The sequence below is a fragment of the Papio anubis genome, chromosome 13 (genome assembly GCF_008728515.1).
Source record: "Papio anubis isolate 15944 chromosome 13, Panubis1.0, whole genome shotgun sequence".
NCBI lineage: Eukaryota > Metazoa > Chordata > Mammalia > Primates > Cercopithecidae > Papio > Papio anubis.
In genome coordinates this window covers 9,529,316-9,548,995 of record NC_044988.1, presented here as the reverse complement: position 1 = coordinate 9,548,995, position 19,680 = coordinate 9,529,316, and the positions used below count along the sequence as shown (strand labels likewise).

The following is a 19,680-nucleotide window of genomic DNA, read 5'->3' as shown; positions in this document are numbered from 1 at the left end:
AATGTTATTTCTTATATGCCCATCTCTGTCTTAAAGTCCCCTGACAGCTCCAGCTTGGGAGAATAGATATCTAATTGCATACTTTTTATTTCAAATAACATTTGCACCTGTTCCAGGAAGAATTCGCTATACTCCTAATAGGGAAAAAGTAAAGAACAGGGAAACTGACAGTAACTCTTGGAGCACAATCCTACAGGAAAATGCTTACCAAAACAAAACCTTTGCAATAATCATTTTTCTTTATGGGGGAACAAAAAACATTAGATAAGGACAACACTGTCTAAATATTTATTTGATGATTTGAAAGGCATTTCCATTGTTTCAGGACTTGGTGAGGCATAGACACATTCCTTATCCTAGACTAAGCCACCTCCAAGTAACCAAGGCCAGCATCTGGACTCAGCCACTGGCCGCTGAGTTCACCAGGGAAAGAGTCCATGCTGGGGCCCGGGGTATAGGCTATGTTTCCAGAGAAAGTTGCAGCAACATCCCCACCCTAGCTGCCCTTCTGCAGAGTGACTTGCCCCTCCCCCACCAAGAGGTGGCATGGACTTCCCTCCCTTTGCATTGGGCTGGCCCAAGACAGGCTTTGACCAAGAGCACGCAGCAGGAGTCCCTCGGTGTGGCTACCAAGACGGGGCCGGCAGGGCCTGCAGCTCCTCATCCTCCCTCTGCCTCCTTCACCGTTGTCCACTCCTCCCTAGTACAAAAATGGCCCTGAGCACCACACAGAGCCCAGGCTCCCCGGGAAAGAGACCGCTTGGAATAAGAGAGATGTCTGTCCAGCCTTCAGCTCCTTCAGCCATCCTGCCTGGGCCAGCCCCAAGGTCCCCACCCCCAGCCGATCTGCCAACTGACATCACCTGGAACAAAACTAACCTGGCTGAGCCCTGCCCAACCCTGGACCTACAGAAGTTTGCACATATGAAATGATGGTTGTCATCTGAAACTACTAAGTCCCTGGGCCATTTGTCATTCAGTGAAAGGCCCAAATGACAGCATATAGTCAGGGGTCCCAGCAACTTGGCAGTGAATGGTGTCAGGGAAACCAACACAGCAGAAAATGAAGCCTGGGTGGCTGGCCACCATGCCACACCCACACATCATGAGCTACCATGGCCCTGATTCCAGAGGGCTCCAGGGCAGGGTCATGGGTGCCAGGAGAGAGGGTGTATGCAGCATGCTTGACATAAGTGACTCCATCTTAGAAAAAGACTCCATCTTACATTTCAGAAGGCATCATACCAACAGGGACCAGAGAGGTTTACCTAATTAATAAAGATGGCATCCAACCAGATCAGGACATAGACAGGCACACTCTTTTACCATCAGTCCTCACCAGAGGACTCTGTGGTCATAAAACATGCAGAACGTCATCAGTTCAAAATGGCCGTCTTAACAGACAATGTCTTGCTGTCACTGGTGATCAGCACCCAGCATCTGCCACTGAAGGCGTGGCCTGCATCAAAGATTCTTCTTTGCAAGATGTTGACAAGTGCCCAGACCAGCTGAGGACACTGTCCATGTTGCTCTTCTTGGACTGGTTTGTGAACCTCTCTTCCTATCCCCTCTATTCTTTTTTTTTTTTTGAAACGGAGTCTCTCTGTCCCCCAGGCTGAAGTGCAGTGGTGAGATATTGGCTCACTGCAACCTCTGCCTCCCAGATTCAAGTGATTCTCATGCCTTAGCCTCCCAAGTAGCTGGGACTACAGACGTGGGCCACCACATCTGGCTAATTTTTGTATTTTTAGTAGAGACAGGTTTTCACCATGTTGGCCAGGCTGGTCTCGAACTCCGGGCCTCAAGTGATTTACCTGCCTCAGCTGCACATAGTGTTGGGATTACAGGCGTGGGCCACCGTGCCCGGCCTCCCCTTTAGTCATGATGTTAAATGTTATTTTGCTTGATGTGGAATGTTTAATCTTAATATTTATATATTGATTAAGTGTACTCTAAAGTATGGTTTGCAGTACTGACTGACCTGTGGAGGGGTTCGAGCCTGTGTGCCCAAGGTTCTGACTACTGAGTAAATGGGGTGTACTAAGGAGAATTGCCTCTGAGGGAACTTCATGTAGTTCATGGCTTTTATGACTGAAATAGCATCAATAAAAGTCCAGCCTTGTAGAAAGACACCAGTGTGCATGGTCCTGGTTATGTCTGACCTTGTGCTACTCATGACAGATGTGGACAGGATCACATGCTGTAGGGCCTCAGCTACACAGGCTGGTTTCTAAACCAGGCAGCGATTTAGCACACTGAATCTCTGAGGTCAGAGCTGCCGCAGACACAGATTCAATTTTGTTTTGTTTTGTTTTTGAGACGGAGTTTCGCTCTTGTTGCCCAGGCTGGAGTGCAGTGGTGTGATCTTGGCTCACCACAATCTCCGCCTCGTAGGTTCAAGCAATTCTTCTGCCTCAGCCTCCCGAGTAGCTGGGATTACAGCTGCACACCACCATGCCTGGCTAATTTTGTTTGTTTTTGTTTTTGAGACGGAGTCTCACTCTGTCACCCAGGCTGGAGTTACAGTGGTGCGATCTCGGCTCACTGCAAGCTCCGCCTCCCGGGTTCACGCCATTCTTCTGCCCCAGCCTCCGGAGTAGCTGGGACTACAGGCACCGGCCACAATGCCCGGCTAATTTTTTTTATTTTTTATTTTTTTTATTTTTAGTAGAGACGGGGTTTCACCATGTTAACCAGGATCGTCTCGATATCCTGACCTCGTGATCCGCCTGCCTTGGTTCCCCAAAGTGCTGGGATTAGAGGCATGAGTCAAATTTTGTATTTTTAGTAGAGACGGGGTTTCTCCATGTTGGTCAGGCTGGTCTCAAACTCCCAACCTCAGGTGATCTGCCTGCCTCGGCCTCCCAAAGTGCCAGGATTACAGGCATGAGCCACCATGCCAGGCCCACAGATTCAATTTTACAGAGTTGGAGGACAGGCGTTTACAGACTCTGCCTAGGTCCAGAATGTGTCTTAGCAACTACATCACGGATGTACGTGTTTGCAGATGGATCAAATGCCCCAAACAATTCAATATGTTAAATGTTTACATCAGAACACTTGTGTCAGAATCTTTCTGTTTCTGCACTTAGCTCTATAGTTTCTTTGGACCTTTGTGTCTGGTTTGCCATAGGCTAGGAGCTTCCCATAGGTTCCAGCAACAGCACACAAGTGAAGGAATGGGACAGGTGAAAAAAAAAAACCACAAATAGAATGAGGACAATGCTGATGATGACATCTGCAGAGGGAAGACGACAGACTACTTCTGCAACACTGAACCCAGAGTGAAGAGCGTTGCTGGAGGAAATAGCAGAGGAAACCACAACTCAGAGGAAGCCACAGCTAGACAAGCAGCTACTGGTGGGATGGGATGAGGGAGGGTGGAGCCATGGAAGAAACTGCTGTGGTCTGTAGAGTCTGGGATGGGGCCAGGGCTCCACAGTTAGAGGTAGGAGAGTCCAGTGGGGCTGAAAATCAAGCAGGGTTGAAGACCTGTGTGTAAAACAGTCAACACCCGCATCCCCACCCCACCCCATGCACAGAACTGTGAGGACATCCAGCCAGATAATGACTCCAGGCGAAGAGTCATGTGCCCAGTCTGGAAGGACTTGAGCAGCTGGTGTGCACACCCACAGTAAAGGCCTCCCCACACTGGAGTGGCTGAGGGGCAGAGCCCCCACTTAGCATGACCAGTTCTCTGCCCACTCTCGCCGAAGGGTGATCTAAAGGCAGCAGTCCCTGTTCATGTCCCAGAGTTTCTGTCAGCCTTTATAGTCCCTCATTCTCAAATACAAAAGCTTAACAGAGGCTCACTGCAGATTAGAGAACACTTGTGGTATGAAAGAAAGCAATGAGGATTCCAAAAGAGAGAGAAAGACAAAGACAGAAATTTAACCTCAAAGAACACAGAGAGAATTCAGAGAACATAAGAACATAAAACAGGCCTGGTGCGGTGGCTCAGTCCTGTAATCCCAGTAATTTGGGAGGATGAGGCAGGCGGATCATGAGGTCAGGAGTTCAAGACCAGCCTGGCCAACATGGTGAAACCCTGTCTCTACTAAAAATACAAAAATTATTTCTGCACTACACACAGAGGGGTCCACGTGGCGTTGTTCTGGATTCCCATCGTAACTTAAAGGAAAACTTTCACAATGTCTGGAGCCCTTGATGTCCTGCAAATGAAGGAGAAGGATGTTCTTAAGTTCCTTACAGCAGGAACCCACTTAGATGGCACCAATCTTGACCTCCGGATGGAACAGTACATCTAGAAAAGGAAAAGTTATGGCATCTACATCATAAATCTGAAGGGGACCTGGGAGAAGCTTCTGCTGGCAGCTCGCGCTATTGCTGCCATTGAATACCCTGCTGGTGTCAGTGTCATATTCTCCAGGAATACCGGCCAGAGGGCTGTGCTGAAGTTTGCTGCTGCCAGTGGAGCTACTCCAATTGCTGGCCGCTTCACTCCTGGAACCTTCACTAACCAGATCCAGGCAGCCTTCCGGGAGCCATGGCTTCTTGTGGTTACTGACCCCAGGGCTGACTACCAGCCTCTCACGGAGGCATCTTATGTTAACCTACCTACCATTGCTCTGTGTAACACAGATTCTCCTCTGCGCTGTGTGGACATTGCCATCCCATGCAATAACAAGGGAGCTCCTCAGTGGGTCAGATGTGGTGGATGCTGGCTCAGGAAGTTCTGTGCATGCGTGGCACCATTTCCCGTGAACGCTTGTGGGAGGTCATGCCTGATCTCTACGTCTACAGAGATCCTGACGAGATTAAAAAAGAAGAGCAGGCTGCTGCTGAAAAGGCAATGACCAAGGAGGAATTTCAGGATGAACGGACTGCTCCAGCTCCTGAGATCACTGCTGCTCAGCCTGAGGTTGCAGACTGGTTTGAAGGCGTGCAGGTGCCCTCTGTGCCTATCTGCAGTTCCCTACTAAAGACTGGAGTGCTCAGCCTGCCACGGAAGACTGGTCTGCAGCTCCCACTGCTCAGGCCACTGAATGGGTAGGAGCAACCACTGAATGGTCTTAAGCTGTTCTTACACAGGCTCTTAAGCACCATGGAAATAAGGCTGATGGAAAATAAACATCAGTTTCAGAGAGAAAAAAAAGAAGAAGAAGGAGAAGAAGGAAAGAAGAGAGAGAGAGAGAAAGAAACAGAACATAAAATGAAAGATAGAAAATTATAAAATAAATAGTCCTGGCTCAGTGGCTCAAGCCTGTAATGCCAGCACGTTGGGAGGCTGAGGCAGGCGGATCACCTGAGGTCAGGAGTTCGAGACCAGACTGGCCAGCATGGTGAAACCCCATCTCTACTAAAAATACAAAAATTGGCCGAGCCTAGTGGCACACACCTGTAATCCCAGCTATTTGGGAGGCTGAGGCAGGAGAATCGCTTGAACCCGGGAGGTGGAGGTTGCAGTGAACCGAATTTGTGCCACAGCACTCCAGCCTGGATGATAAGAGTAAGACTTCGTCTAAGGAAGGAAGGAAGAAAGGAAGGAAGGAAGGAAGGAGGGAAAGAGAGAGAGAAGGAAGGAAGGGAAGAAAGAGAGAAAAAGAAAGAGAGAAAAAGAGAGAAAGAAAGAAAATAACATTTAAAAATAAATAATTAACTTTTCTGAAGAAAGTTAATGAAGAAAGACACAATCTTCAGATTGAAAGAGGCATTGAACCGGGTATGGTGGCTCACAACTGTAATCCCAGCTACTTAGGAGACCAAGATGGGAGGGTCACTTGAAGACAGGAGTTTGAGGCCAGCTTGGCCAACATAGCGAATCCTTTGTTTCAAACAAACAAAAAAGAATGAAAGAGGCATTGAGAGTATCAATTACTACAACCACTTTGAAGAACATCTTGATGATAATTCATGGAGCTCACTGTCCATACACTCAGTAATTTCCCTGTCAGGTTCATTCCCTGGGGGCAGAGCTTACAGACTGCGAGCTCTTCGTGTGCTATGAGATGAATGCGGACCTGCCAGGTTTACAGTCTCAGTCCTCAGGGTGTCCAAGCAGGGCCAGGAGCAGCTGGAATGGCCAGGGATTGGCACCTCCTGCTGGGAGCAACTCCTCTGTCCACTGATTCCCTTGTGCCACACCATGTGGTACCATGTGCACTGTGCACTGTCATGTGACAAGACTGGGAAGTGCTTCCCTAGAAAGACACTACACTAAGCACATGAGATGTAGGCAATTAATTTCAGCATTGTTTGTGGGAGCAAAATAAATGGGAATAACCTAAATGTCTACCAGTGGAAAATGGATTAAACAATAACACGCTGAGAAGCCTCCAGCTCTGTGAACACATGGATGGGTCTGCAGGGTGGTGCCCTGAAGAAAGCATGGAGCCCTCGCCCTCCCCCAGACCTGGCCCTATGTATCTCTTCATCTGGCTGTTCCTGAGTTGTATCCTTTATAATAAATCCACAATCTAGTAAATAGACCATTTTCCTGAATTCTGTAAGCCGTTTTAGCAAATTATCAAGCCCAAGAAGGGGGTCTTAGGAATGCTGGATGTATAGCTGGTTTGTCAGAAATACAGGCAATATCTAGATTTGAAATTGGCAGTGGAAGCTGAGGGTGGGGCAGTCTTGTGGGACACAGCCCTTAACCTGTGGGATTTGATGCTATCTCAGGTAGATGTTGTCAGAATTGAGTAGGACACCCAGTTGGTGTCTTCCAAGGAACTGTATTGCAAACAACCCACACATTTGGTCACAGAAGTGTTCTAAAGCTGAGAAAAAAAAGTAGGGTTTTTTTTCCTATACATTTGATGTTAGAAAAGGGATTTCTAGGGATTTGCTAGAATAGCCCTGACTCATGGAAACATGTGGTTTGGAAAGAGAAAGGATGAAAGGATGAGAGATCAGGAACCATTGATCCCTGAATGGCTACGTGGTCACCCATGGTATGAAAGTGCAGCTGGGTTACATTCAAAAGGTAAAAGTTACCCATGGAATTTGGAGATGGTATTACACCCAATCCTTGAGGAGGTGGCCCTTTGGGTACATAAGAAAATGCAAAATAATTAGAAGCATGCTAAACATACAGTTCTGAGGGTACTGTGAGAATGTAATAGCTAAAATGAAATTAAAAGAGAGTGCTGGCTTGGACCTTGAGGCTAGACCAAACACAGATGTGGGTTAGTTCAAGCTTCAGCCACTAGCCTCAAAGCCACCCCCAAAAGAAAAAGTACTTCCGGCCGGGGACGGTGGTTCATGCCTGTAATCCCAGCGCTTTGGGAGGCCGAGGCGGGCAGATCACAAGGTCAAGAGATTGAGACCATCATGGTCAACATGGTGAAACCCTGTCTCTACTAAAAATACAAAAATTAGCTGGTGGTGGTGGCGTGCGCCTGTAATCCCAGCTACTTGGGAAGCTGAGGCAGGAGAATCGCTTGAACCTGGGAGGCAGAGGTTGCAGTGAGCTGAGATCACACCACTGCACTCTGACCTGGCGACAGAGTGAGACCCTGTCTCAAAAAAAAAAAAAAAAAAGAAAAGAAAAGTACTTCCAAGACCTCTGCTCACCAAGGCTGTCCATGTGAGAGGATGGCAAAACTAAGAAAGGACTATAGCCAGGGGTATGGAGTGAAGGAGTTGTTTCATTCTGTGAATCACTCCACCAGCTTCCTGAGGAGACTTTACTAAAGTGGATTGTAAGAGTAACTCATTTAGGGGCAGTATTTTTGGTTTTGAATGCCACAGAGTAGAAGAGCAAGTTTAGGCTGATGCAGGACCTACAGTTCACTATGAAACAATCACCAATGACTGTACATGATCCAGACACACAGAGGTAATTCCCTAGGGAACAGCCAGCCCGGTGGACTGAGTAAAGCCACTGAAAGGTCTGTTTACCCTGAGAAGGGGAACCACCTGACTCCACCTTGGTGCTGAGTGGAGCCCTGCAGATGAAGCAGCTTAAATGCTTTGTATGCAAGCCACGTGGGACTGGCTTTATGATGACTGGAATATTCACTCACTGAATATGCCTGTTACCCAGGTCATGGTAAATGCTGGGGTTAAGGGGGCTCCTTTTGCATGGGTGTCCCATGTGACATTACTTCTGCAGAATCAGAGGACAATCCACAAATCCTTATCAGATCACCTGTCTCAGCTTCCCTGTATAGGTCTTGCTGATACCAAGGACATTAAAGTGATTTAATGGCCGGGTGTGGTGGCTCACACCTGTAATCCCAGCACTTTGGGAGGCTGAGGCGGGAGTTCAAGATCAGCCTGGGCAACACGGTGAAACCCTGTCTGTACCAAAAAAAAAAAAAAAAAATACACAAAATTAGCTGGGTGTGGTGGCATACCCCTGTAGTTGCAGCTACTTGGGGTGCTGAGGTGGGAAGACTGAAAGAGAGAAAGAGAGAGCAAGAAGGAAGGAAGGGAGGGAGAGAAGGAGAGAGAAAGGGAGGGAGGGAGGGAGGCAAGGAAGGAAGGAAGGAAGGAAGGAAGGAAGGAAGGAAGGAAGGAAGGGAGAGACAGAGGCAAGAATCAAGAAACGTGCCCCAACAGGTAGAAGACTTTGGATGAAAAATGGAAATGGATGAATGTGACAAACACTGATGGTGCTAAACAAGGTGTTGATGCAGCACTATCAAAGGCTAAGTGAACCAACAGGACCTCCTGCTCATACCCTACATTAAAGGGCCCTGTCTTCGGGGCCGGGCGTGGTGGCTCAAGCCTATAATCCCAGCACTTTGGGAGGCCAAGGCAGGTGGATCACCTGAGGTCGGGAGTTTGAGACCAGCCTGACCAACAAGGACAAACCCCGTTTCTACTAAAACTACAAAATTAGCCAGGCATGGTGGCGCATTCCTGTAATCCCAGCTACTTGGGAGGCTGAGGCAGGAGAATCACTTGAAACCGGGAGGCAGAGTTTGCAGTGAACCAAGATCACGCCATTGCACTCCAGCCTGGGTAACAAGAATGAAACATCACACACACACACACACACACAAAAGGGCCTTGTCTTAGTCTATTTGTTCTGCTCTAACAGTGTCTATAATAAGAGTCAAAAATCTGTAAAATATTTGAAGATAATTATTCTGAGGCAAATATGAGTGACCAATGGCCCATGACACAGCCCTTAGGAGACCCTGAGAACGTGTGCCCAATGTGGTCAAGGCACAACCTAGTTTTATACATTTAAGGGAGGCATGAGATGTCAATCAAATACATAGGATATGCATTGGTTCAGTCTGGAAAGGCAGGACAAGTGGTTGAAAGAGTTAAGTTATTATCTAACGACCTGGAATCTATAGAAAGGAATGTCTGATAAAGGATTGATAAGGGGTTGTAGATAAAGGATTGATAAGGGGTTGTAGAGACCAAAGTTGTATCATGCAGATAAAGCCTCCAGGTAGCAGGCTTCAGTGAGAATAGACTGTAAAGGTTTCTTATTATACTTAAGATCTGTGTTGATCTTAAATGCTGGTCAGTTTTTTCTGAATCCCAAAAGAAGGCAGAGTGAGGGTGTAATGAGGCATGTCCAAACCTCCCTTCCTGTCATGGCCTGAGACAACTTTGCAAAGTCCTTGGCTGAGAGGAAGGGTCCATCTAGGTGGTTAGCAGGAGGGGTGGGGAGGCTTAGAATTTTGTTTTTGGTTTACAATAGAATACCACAGAATTTATAAAGGACAAAATTGGCTCACATCTGTAATCCCAGCACTTTGGGAGGCCGAGGCAGGCTAATCGCTTGAGTCTAGGAGTTCGAGACCAGGCTGGGCAACATAGTGAGGCCCCTACTTCTACAAAAAATTTAAAAAATTAGCCAGGCATAGTGGCATGCACCTCACCTGTGGTCTCAGAAACTCAGGAAGCTGAAGTGGGAGGATTGCTTGAACCTGGGAGGTCAAGGCTGCAGTCAGCCAAGATCACACCACTACACTCCAGCCTAGGCAAGACCCTGCCCTCCAGCCTGGGTAAGACCTGTCTCAAAAAAAAAAAAGAAAAAAGAAAATGAAAGAAAGAAAATCTGCCAGGAAAATGTTGAAGGAGAGGAAGAATGAGAGCACACAATCCTATCACAAGTCCAAGTAGCCCATGGCATTGAAATAAAAATTATGTGGCTTTGGCGCTGATGGAGGCAACTCAACAAATGGGAGTTTAGTACATGACAAAGGTCACAGTTATTTTTTATTAACTATTGGTTTAAAGCCAGGCTCTTGCTCTGTTGCCCAGGCCTTGACCTCCTGTGCTCAAGCAAATCTCCCACCTCAGCCACTGAGTAGATTACAGGTGCACACCACCATGCCCAACTAATTTTGTTTATTTCTTATACAGACAGGGTCTCACTATGTTGCCCAAGCTGGTCTCGAACTCCTGAGCTCAAGGGATCCTCCCACCTCACTCTCCCAAAGCACTGGGATTATAGGCATGAGCCACCACAGAATGGATTATTTTTAAAATAATAATATTAAAACAACGATCTCTGTGGAAAAACTGCAATATTTTCCTCAGATCACATATCCTTAAAATTTCTTTTATTGATTAAGGTCCAAGCATATTATAAAAGAATCATATGCTGAAAGAAACCAAGAGAGTATATTTCTTTTCTTTTTTTTTTTTTTTGAAACGGAGTCTTGCTCTGTCACCCAGGCTGGAGTGCAATGGTGCGATCTCAGCTCATTGCAACCTCCGCCTCCCAGGTTCAAGTGATTCTCCTGCCTCAGCCTCCTGAATAGCTGGGACTACAGACACATGCCACCATGCCCAGCTAATTTTTGTATTTTTAGTAAAGACGGGGTTTCACCATGCTGGCCAGGATGGTCTCGATTTCTTGACCTCATGATCCACCTGCCTAAGCCTCCCAAAGTGCTGGGATTACAGGAGTGAGCCACAGTTCCTGGTCCCAAGGGAATATACTTCTATAAGTCTTGGATGGTAAAGTATTTACTAATTAGGACATGAAATACACACGTTATAAAGAAAATAAACTGGCTGGGTGCGGTGGCTCACACCTGTAATCGCAGCACTTTTGAGAGGCCAAGGTGGGCAGATCACCTGAGGTCAGGAGTTCGAGACCAGCCTGGCCAACATGTTGGTGAAACCTTGTCTCTACTAAAAATACAAAAAATAGCTAGGTGTGGTGGCAGGCACCTGTAATCCCCGCTACTCGGGAGTATGAGGCAGGATAATTGCTTGAACCCGGGAGGCAGAGGTTGCAGTGAGCCAAGATTGCACCATTATACTACAGCCTGGGCAACAGAGCAAGACACCATCTCAAAAAAACAAACAAACAAACAAAAAATACATATATAAAAATGGATGGTCAATAAAAGATGCTTTCTCTTAATAGTTACCAGAAAATGTAAAGTAAAACAGTGAGATATCATTGAAACTATTTAGATGGGCATAAATATTAAAGATTAATAACACACAGTACAGACCAATGCATATGTACATGTATGGAAAGGGGAGGAAGACCATATCCCCATACAATTTTGGTAGAAAATTTGTATAGAGTTTTTAGATGAACTCTTTCAAGCATCTATCAACATTTACAGTATGCATACACTTTATGACAACAATTACATTTCCAAAAGGCTGTCCCATAGAAACGTTCAGGCTTGTATACATGTGTGTATAGAAGCATTGTTTACCACAATGGAAAAATGAAAACAACCTAAATATCCATCAAAAGGGAAACTTACATAAACCATGGCACCTTTTTAATACAGAAAACTAAGTAGTGGTTTTAAAAAATAAGGAACTTCAATTCAGGATGGCAGACCAATCATACATACCTACCTCTCACCTGATGAGGCCTCATGATACAGAATTCAGAGGCACAGGAGTGAATAAATCCAAATAAAGCAAGAATGAAGTGGTGGTGCAGGAGAAAGTGGTGGCCAACAGATGAGAAATTTCAGTACACTTGCGGGAAACACATACCAGTGGAGGGCATGTTCACCTAATTATGAACACTATGTAAGCGCGGTGAACTCCAGCAAGTAGGTAGGATGGAGGACAGAAGCCAGCATTGGGGTAAATGGGGAGAATTAACTGCTTGGGTTGGGTCCCTCGCTTACTCGTCAGCCCCACAATGGGTAATTCAAGAGAACAAGAGACACATTTAAAAGTCTCTAACATAGAATACATATATATTTACACACACACACATATTTGGTTTCTGTTTGCAGTGGCACGATCTCGGCTCACTGCAATCTTCGCCTCCCGGGTTCAAGCAATTCTCCTGCCTCAGCCTCCTGAGCAGCTGGGATTACAGGTGCGCACCACCACACCCAGCTAATCTTTGCAGTTTTAGTAGAGACGGGATTTCATATGTTGGCTGGGATGGTCTCGATCTCCTGACCCTGTGATCCGCCTGCCTTGGCCTCCCAAAGTGCTGGGATTACAGGCGTGAGCTACTGCGCCCGGCCGAACATATATATTTTTTAAACCACAAAATAAAGCCAGGAAAAAGGGGGGTTATTGTTTGATGGGTACAGGGTTTCACTTGCAGGGCATCAGAATGTGCTATCCCGGACAGGTGCAGTGGCTCATGCCTGTAATCGCATCACTTTGGGAGGTGGAGGTGGGCAGATTACATGCCTGTGGTACCAGCTAATCTGGAGGCTGAAGTGGAAGGATCACCTAAGCCCAGGAAGTTGAAGCTGCAGTGAGGCATGATCAAGCCACTGCACTCCAGCCTGGGCAACAGAGCGAGACTCCATTTCAAAAAAAAAAAAAAAGTGTTGGCCAGGTGTGGTGGTTCACGCCTGTAATCCCAGCACTTTGGGAGGCCGAGGTGGGCGGATCACGAGGTCAGGAGATCGAGATCATCCTGGCCAACATGGTGAAACCCAGTCTCAACTAAAAAAAACACAAAAAGTTAGCCGGGCATGGCGGCGGGCACCTGTAGTCCCAGCTACTCGGAAGGCTGAGGCAGGAGAATGGCGTGAACCTGGGAGGGGGAGCTTGCAGTGAGCCGAGACTGCACCACTGCACTCCAGCCTGGGCGACAAAGTGAGATGCTGTCTAAAACAAACAAACAAAACAAACAAACAAATAAATAAATAAAGTGTTATCCCAAAACATGTCTCTTTGACATTATTATTTTGAGCCAAAGATTATATAATAATTGAGAAGCAGCAGATGCCAAAAAAGCTCTCTGTCCTCCCCCATCATTTACCTAAAAGCAGGCTTAGACACTTAATCACCTGGGACTCTTTTTGGCCCAGAGACAGCACCCAAGGGGAATCTAGCTAACAAACCTTGCCAAAACAACAATCTTCCTTCCCAAGTTTCCCCGCACATCTTCACCTTCCCACGGATTGCTGTTTAGAAAAGCCTAGACATTGTTTCCTCTGTCTCATCACTTCTCTACAAATATATTGTCCTTTGTCAAGATGTAATACAAGCTCATGTCTAACCACCCCTTTGAGTTACTCATCCCTGAGTGCTCCTTGTGTATGCACAGTGCACATGGTAACAAATTGATGTTTGTTTTTCTCTTGTTAATCTGTCTTTTGTCAGTTTAATTTCCAGGGCCCCAGCTGGTGAACCTGAAAGGGTAGGGGAGAAGATTTTTTCCCTCCCCTACACAGTTCTGTAAGATGATAAAAGTTCTGTGGGCTGGGTGTGGTGGCTCATGCCTGTAATCTCAGCACTTTTGGAGGCTGAGGTGGGAGGATTGCTTGAGCTCAGGAGTTTAAGACCATCCTGGGCAACATAGCAAAACTCCGTCTCTACAAAAAATACAAAAATTAGCTGCGTGTGGTGATGTACGCCTGTAGTTCCAGCTACTTGGGGGACCAAAACAGGAAAATCACTTGAGCCCAGGAGGTAGAGGTTGCAGTGAGCTGAGATTTCACCACTGCACTCCAGCCTACGGAACAGAAGAAAACTCTGTCTCAAAAAGGAAAAAAAAAGCAGTGGGGGATGTGAGTAGTACACACTTGGCTGTGTCCTCCGTGCTTCCCTTCCCCTCCTGTCTATAGTGGCATGGCTGCAGCTCCGGCAGCTATCTTGGGACCAGAGGGAAGGCAGGCAGAGGTCACTGAGACCTCAACCACAGCATCCAGCTGGGAAACTCCAAAAACCACCAGTCCCGTGTTACTTTTTCATAAACCCTTTGAGTTTGAGTCACTATTATTATTTACTATTATTATTATTATTTTGAGACAGAGTCTTGCTCTGTTGCCCAGGCTGGAGTGCAGTGGCACGATCTCTGCTCACTGCAACCTGCACCTCCCAGGTTCAAGCGATTCTCCTGCCTGACCCTCCCGAGTAGCTGGGACTACAGGTGTGTGCCACCATGCCTGGCTCATTTTTTGTATTTTTAGTAGAAACGGGATTTCACCGTGTTAGCCAGGATGGTCTCGATCTCCTGACCTCGTGATCCGCCCACCTCGGCCTCCCAAAGTGCTGGGATTACAGGCTTGAGCCACCGCGCCCGGCCAAGTCACCATATATTTTGTGCTTGCTGTTATATGCAGCCAAAGGCAATCCCTAACTGATGCATTCTTATTATATCCTACTCCTATTTCGTGTTCCTGGCAGCATCTAGCAGAAACCTTTGCAGAGCTGCCTTTTTACAAAGACTCGTTGAGCAAAAGAAATTGACTCAGGATTGTTATAACTTATGTCAAACAGAGAATAGCACCACCAAATGCACTGGTGCCCTGAAGACCTCATAAAGGAAAACAGAAGCCTTCCACAGGGAGGAACACGAAGAACTAACAACTCCAAATGCTAAGGAAACTTCCATCAGCCTTGTCTAAAGAGGAAGGTGGATAGATGACGTCCCGGCAGATGAGGTAATAAGACAGAGTCTCCACTGTGAATTTATGTGCTTCAGCCCCTTGGGAGGTAAACTGCCTGAAGCCAATCAACTTGTGGGCATTAGTGGCAAGGAGCAGGTGACAAATCGTCCCCTGCTCATTATAACGGAAGCCAGAATGCCTCAGCTCTCAGGGAGAGAGAGGTGTTAACCCCTCACATCCTCTCCTGCAATGGGGCACTTCATGAAGACTAGATAATTATTTCTCTTTATTCTTGGTAGTCAATAACAATCACTTATACTACAGGAAACAAGATAATTCTTAGCCCTCCTTATTAAAAAGACTATTGGCCGGGCGCGGTGGCTCAAGCCTGTAATCCCAGCACTTTGGGAGGCCGAGACGGGCGGATCACGAGGTCAGGAGATCGAGACCATCCTGGCTAACCCGGTGAAACCCCATCTCTACAAAAAATACAAAAAACTAGCTGGGCGAGGTGGCGGGCGCCTGTAGTCCCAGCTACTCAGAGGCTGAGGCAGGAGAATGACGTGAACCCAGGAGGCTGAGCTTGCAGTGAGCTGAGATCCAGCCACTGCACTCCAGCCGGGGTGACAGAGCAACACTCTGTCTCAAAAAAACAAAACAAAACAAAACAAAAAAATAAAATAAAATAAAAAGACTATTAAGCCAGGCAGGCACGGTGGCTCATGCCTGTAATCCCAGGACTTTGGGAGGCCAAGGTGGGCGGATCATGAGGTCAGGAGTTCGAGACCAGCCTGACCAACATGGTAAAACCCCTGCTCTCCTAAAAATACAAAAAGTAGCCAGGCGTGGTGGCACACATCTGTAATCCCAGTGACTCAGGAGGCTGAGGCAGGAGAATTGCTGGAACCCATGAGGCGGAGGTTGCAGTGGGCCAAGATCGGGCCATTGCACTCTAGCCTGAGTGACACAGCAAGACTCCGTCTCAAAGAGAAAAAAAAAAAAAGCGGCCGGGTGTGGAGGCTCATGCTTGTAACCCCAGCACTTTGAGAGGCCGAGGCAGGTGGATCACGAGGTCACGAGTTTGAGACCAGCCTGGCCAGTATGGTGAAAGCCCGTCTCTACCAAAAATACAAATATTAGCCAGGCATAGTGGTGCTTGCCTGTAATCCCAGCTACTTGGGAGGCTGAGGCAGGAGAATTCTTGAACCCAGAAGGCGGAGGTTGCAGTGAGTCAAGATAACACCACTGTGCTCCAGCCTGGGACAGAGCAAGGCTCTGTCTCAAAAAACGAACAAACAAACAAAAAACTATTAAGGTCATAGAAGTACACAGGTCATAGAAGCACAGAACGAATATTCAACTTGCCTGTCCACTTTCATTTTCGGGATCAGAAGCTTGGGGCTGGAAAAGCTAAATATTTGGCAACTAATTTGGGAACTTAAATTCATGCTTGAGCCAGGTGCGGTGGCTCATGCCTGTAATCCCAGCACTTTGGGAGGCCAAGGCAGGCGGATCACGAGGTCAGGAGTTTGAGACCAGCCTGGCCAAGTGGTAAAATCCTGTCTCTACTAAAAATACAAAAATTAGCTGGGTACGGTGGCGTGTACCTGTAATCCCAGCTACCCAGGAGGCTGAGGCGGGAGAACTGCTTGAACCGGGACCCAGGAGGCGGAGGTTGCAGTAAGCCAAGATCACGCCATTGCACTCCAGCCTGGGCAACAAGAGTGAAATTGTCTCAGGAAAAAAAAAAAAAAAAAAAAAATTCAAGCTTGGAATGCTCTTAACGTCTAAAAGGAAAATGGATAATTTGATATTCTTCCCAAATAACTACACATTCACTATCATTGCACTCCCCATCCCCAAATGTGGATGCTTAACTGTACTTTGTTTTCTTTGTTGTGAACTGATCTGGTATTTATAGTTCTAACGGTCTCTCCCTAATGAGGGCTGTGGTTTTAAGGGCCACTCCCCTTCCCACATCTACTATTACTTCCCTTCTCTTTCTCTTTTTCCTTGACAATTGCCCCTTTTCTCCAGTCTATAGGTGGAAAAGAAATCATATTCTACTAAGCGGATCTAGTAAGCGGATCTACTTAATGTAAAATTTTATACAGTTTCTATTCTGGGTTTCATATAGAACTTTTAAAAACAATAATGAAAATTGTGTTGACTTAGATGGACACTTTGATTAATCTTTTTCCTATAAATTGTATTTGATGGCTGGACACGGTGCCTCATACCTGTAATCCCAGCAGTTTGACAGGCTGAGACAGGTGGAGCACCTGAGGTCAGGAGTTCGAGACCAGCCTGGCTAACATGGTGAAACCTCGTCTCTACTAAAAACACAAAAATTAGGCAGCATGGTGGCAGGTGCCTGTAGACCCAGCTACTTGGGAGGCTGAGGCAGGAGAATCACTTGAACCCAGGAGGCAGAGATTGTAGTGAGCTGAGATCATGCCACTGCACTCCAGCCTGGCAACAAAGCGAGACTCCATCTCAAAAAAATAAAAAATAAAAAAATAAAAATTAGCTGAGATAAATGGAGTGACCTTACAGTATCCACTAATGTGCTACTTAAATTCGGAGATATGTTGTGCAGGTGCCTTCTCTGAGGCCTTCTTCCTGGTTTGGAAGTCCCCACCCCTCTTCCCTCCAACACCAGAGACTGGTTGATAGTGCATGGCAGTTCTCCCTTAACTCTGAGAATGAAGAGATAAACAATAGATTTCATTCTCAACTTTACACTTTTCTACCAGCCCCCCAGGGAATAACCACATCTGCTCGCCTGAGCACATTCTTTCCCCGCACTGTGTACTTCTGCGGCCAGGGAGTAAGCGATGACAAGAATCTGAAAACACTGCCCACTCGTTCATTCACATCAAGAAACTGGTAACTCTTTCCCCAAAGTGACACTAGCCATAGTCCAGTTACTTGTAGGAACAGAACCAGAAACAGCCACCAGGCTACTTCTCTATTTCCTTCTCAACCATGTTAAAGAAAAATTATTCTGACTCTTGTTAAAACAATTGGGAAGGCTTTATCCAAGATTACCGCAACAGAAGAGAGAGAGATCAGGCTTGAACCCCAAAGGCAGGAGAGACAGCTGGGACTGATAGCCAAAGAGCAGGGCGGGGTCAGTAGGTGGAAAATTACTAAGAGGAGGCATCAAGGGTCAGGAGATTCTGGCTAACCCAGCCTAGTGGGACTCTTGCTAAAGGCAGTCGAGGGACTTAGACTTAGAAAGCATCACCTTATCAAAGGTGGAGGATGATCAAAGACTTGATGAGATATCAAGGGTGACCAGATTTCAAGGAAGAGGGATTCTCACAAACGGACTCCCAGAGGTCTCTTTTATAAAGGCACTCACGCTGGGCACAGTGGCTCACGCCTATAATCCCAGCACTTCGGGAGGCCGAGGTGGATGGATCACCTGAGGTCAGAAGTTCAAGACCAGCCTGACCAACATGGAGAAACCCTGGTCTACTAAAAATACAAAATTAGCTGGGCATGGTGGCCCATGCCTGCAATCCCAGCTACTCTGGAGGCTGAGGCAGGGCAATCCCTTGAACCTGGGAGGTGGAGGTTGCAGTGAGCTGAGATCACGCCATTGTACTCTAGCCTGGGGAACAAGAGTGAAACTCCATCTCAAAAAATAAATAAATAAATAATAAATTAAAAAAAAATAAATAAATAATAAAGGCACTCATGATCTAACCACCTCCCAAAGGCTCCACCACCTGAAACTATCACCTTAGGGATTTCTACTTATAAATGTGGGGGGGACACAAACAGACTATAGCAGTATTATTAGCTTTTAATAATCCCACATTTTGGCCAAGCACAGTGGCTCACATAGAAATCCCAGCACACTGGGAGGCTGAGGTTGGGGAATGACTTGAGGCCAGGAGTTTGAGGCCAGCCTGGGCAACATGGTGAAATCCCATCTCTACTGAAAACACAAAAATTAGCCAGGCGTGGTGGCACATGCCTGAAGTTCCAGCTTCTCAGGGGGCTGAGGCAGAAGGATCACTTGAACCTGGGAGGTGGAGATTCCAGTGAGCCAAGATCATGGCACTGCACTCCAGCCTGGGTGATAGAGCAAGACTCCATCTCAAAAAAAAAAAAAAAAAATATATATATATATAATTATTTTATTTTATATATATATACTACCTGAGACTGGGTAATTTCTAAAGAAAAGAGATTTCATTGACTCACAGTTCCCCTGAGGCTGGGGAGGCCTCAGGTTACTTACAATCGTGGCAGAAGGTGACGGGGAAACAAGGACCTTCTTCACATGGCGGCAGGAAAGGGAAGCGAAAGCAGAGGAAATGCCAGATTCTTATAAAATCATCAGATCTCGTGAGAACTCACTATCACGAGAACAGCATAGGGGAAACCGCTCCCATGATCCATTCACTTCCCTTCCTCCACACGTGGGGATTACAGGTCCCTCCCTGGACACATTGGGATGACAATTCCAGACACGATTTGGGTGGGGACACAGAACCAAACCATATCAGTACCTATCAGAGCTACCCTCTTGGGGTCCATCTCCTCACAAAGAAACTGCTGTTTCATTGTCCTCTACCCTGGTTTGAACATCAGATGGCATGGAGCAAGGCTTCACCATACGCTTTCGTGGGAAGACCCTGAATCCTGTCAACAGCACTCCGTGTAGACAGTGACCATCTGGGCAATCCACCATAAGCATGCAAGAGCTTTCTGGTTGTTGATTATTCAGATGCCAAGAGATGAGGTGATAACAAGAGCATACTGAATCTCTTCCTTTAAGTCTCTCATAGGGATCAGGACATGCTACCCCAAATTGTGGCCCCTTGACATTTGAGAAAACAGCCCAGGCAGGAAAGTGACCCTCACCCTCCCCTTCACCCTTTTCCCCTGAAGCAGGTCATTAAATCCTCATTTTTTAGGTGTCCTCTCTGCACTCGGAGGAAAG

The 19,680-nt window shown here is 46.7% G+C and overlaps 1 pseudogene; it reads left to right on the top strand.

Moving 5' to 3' along the window:
- Positions 1-2,814: 2,814 nt before the first annotated feature.
- Positions 2,815-5,156, top strand: LOC108582284 (annotated as a pseudogene).
- The last annotated feature ends 14,524 nt before the right edge of the window (positions 5,157-19,680 follow it).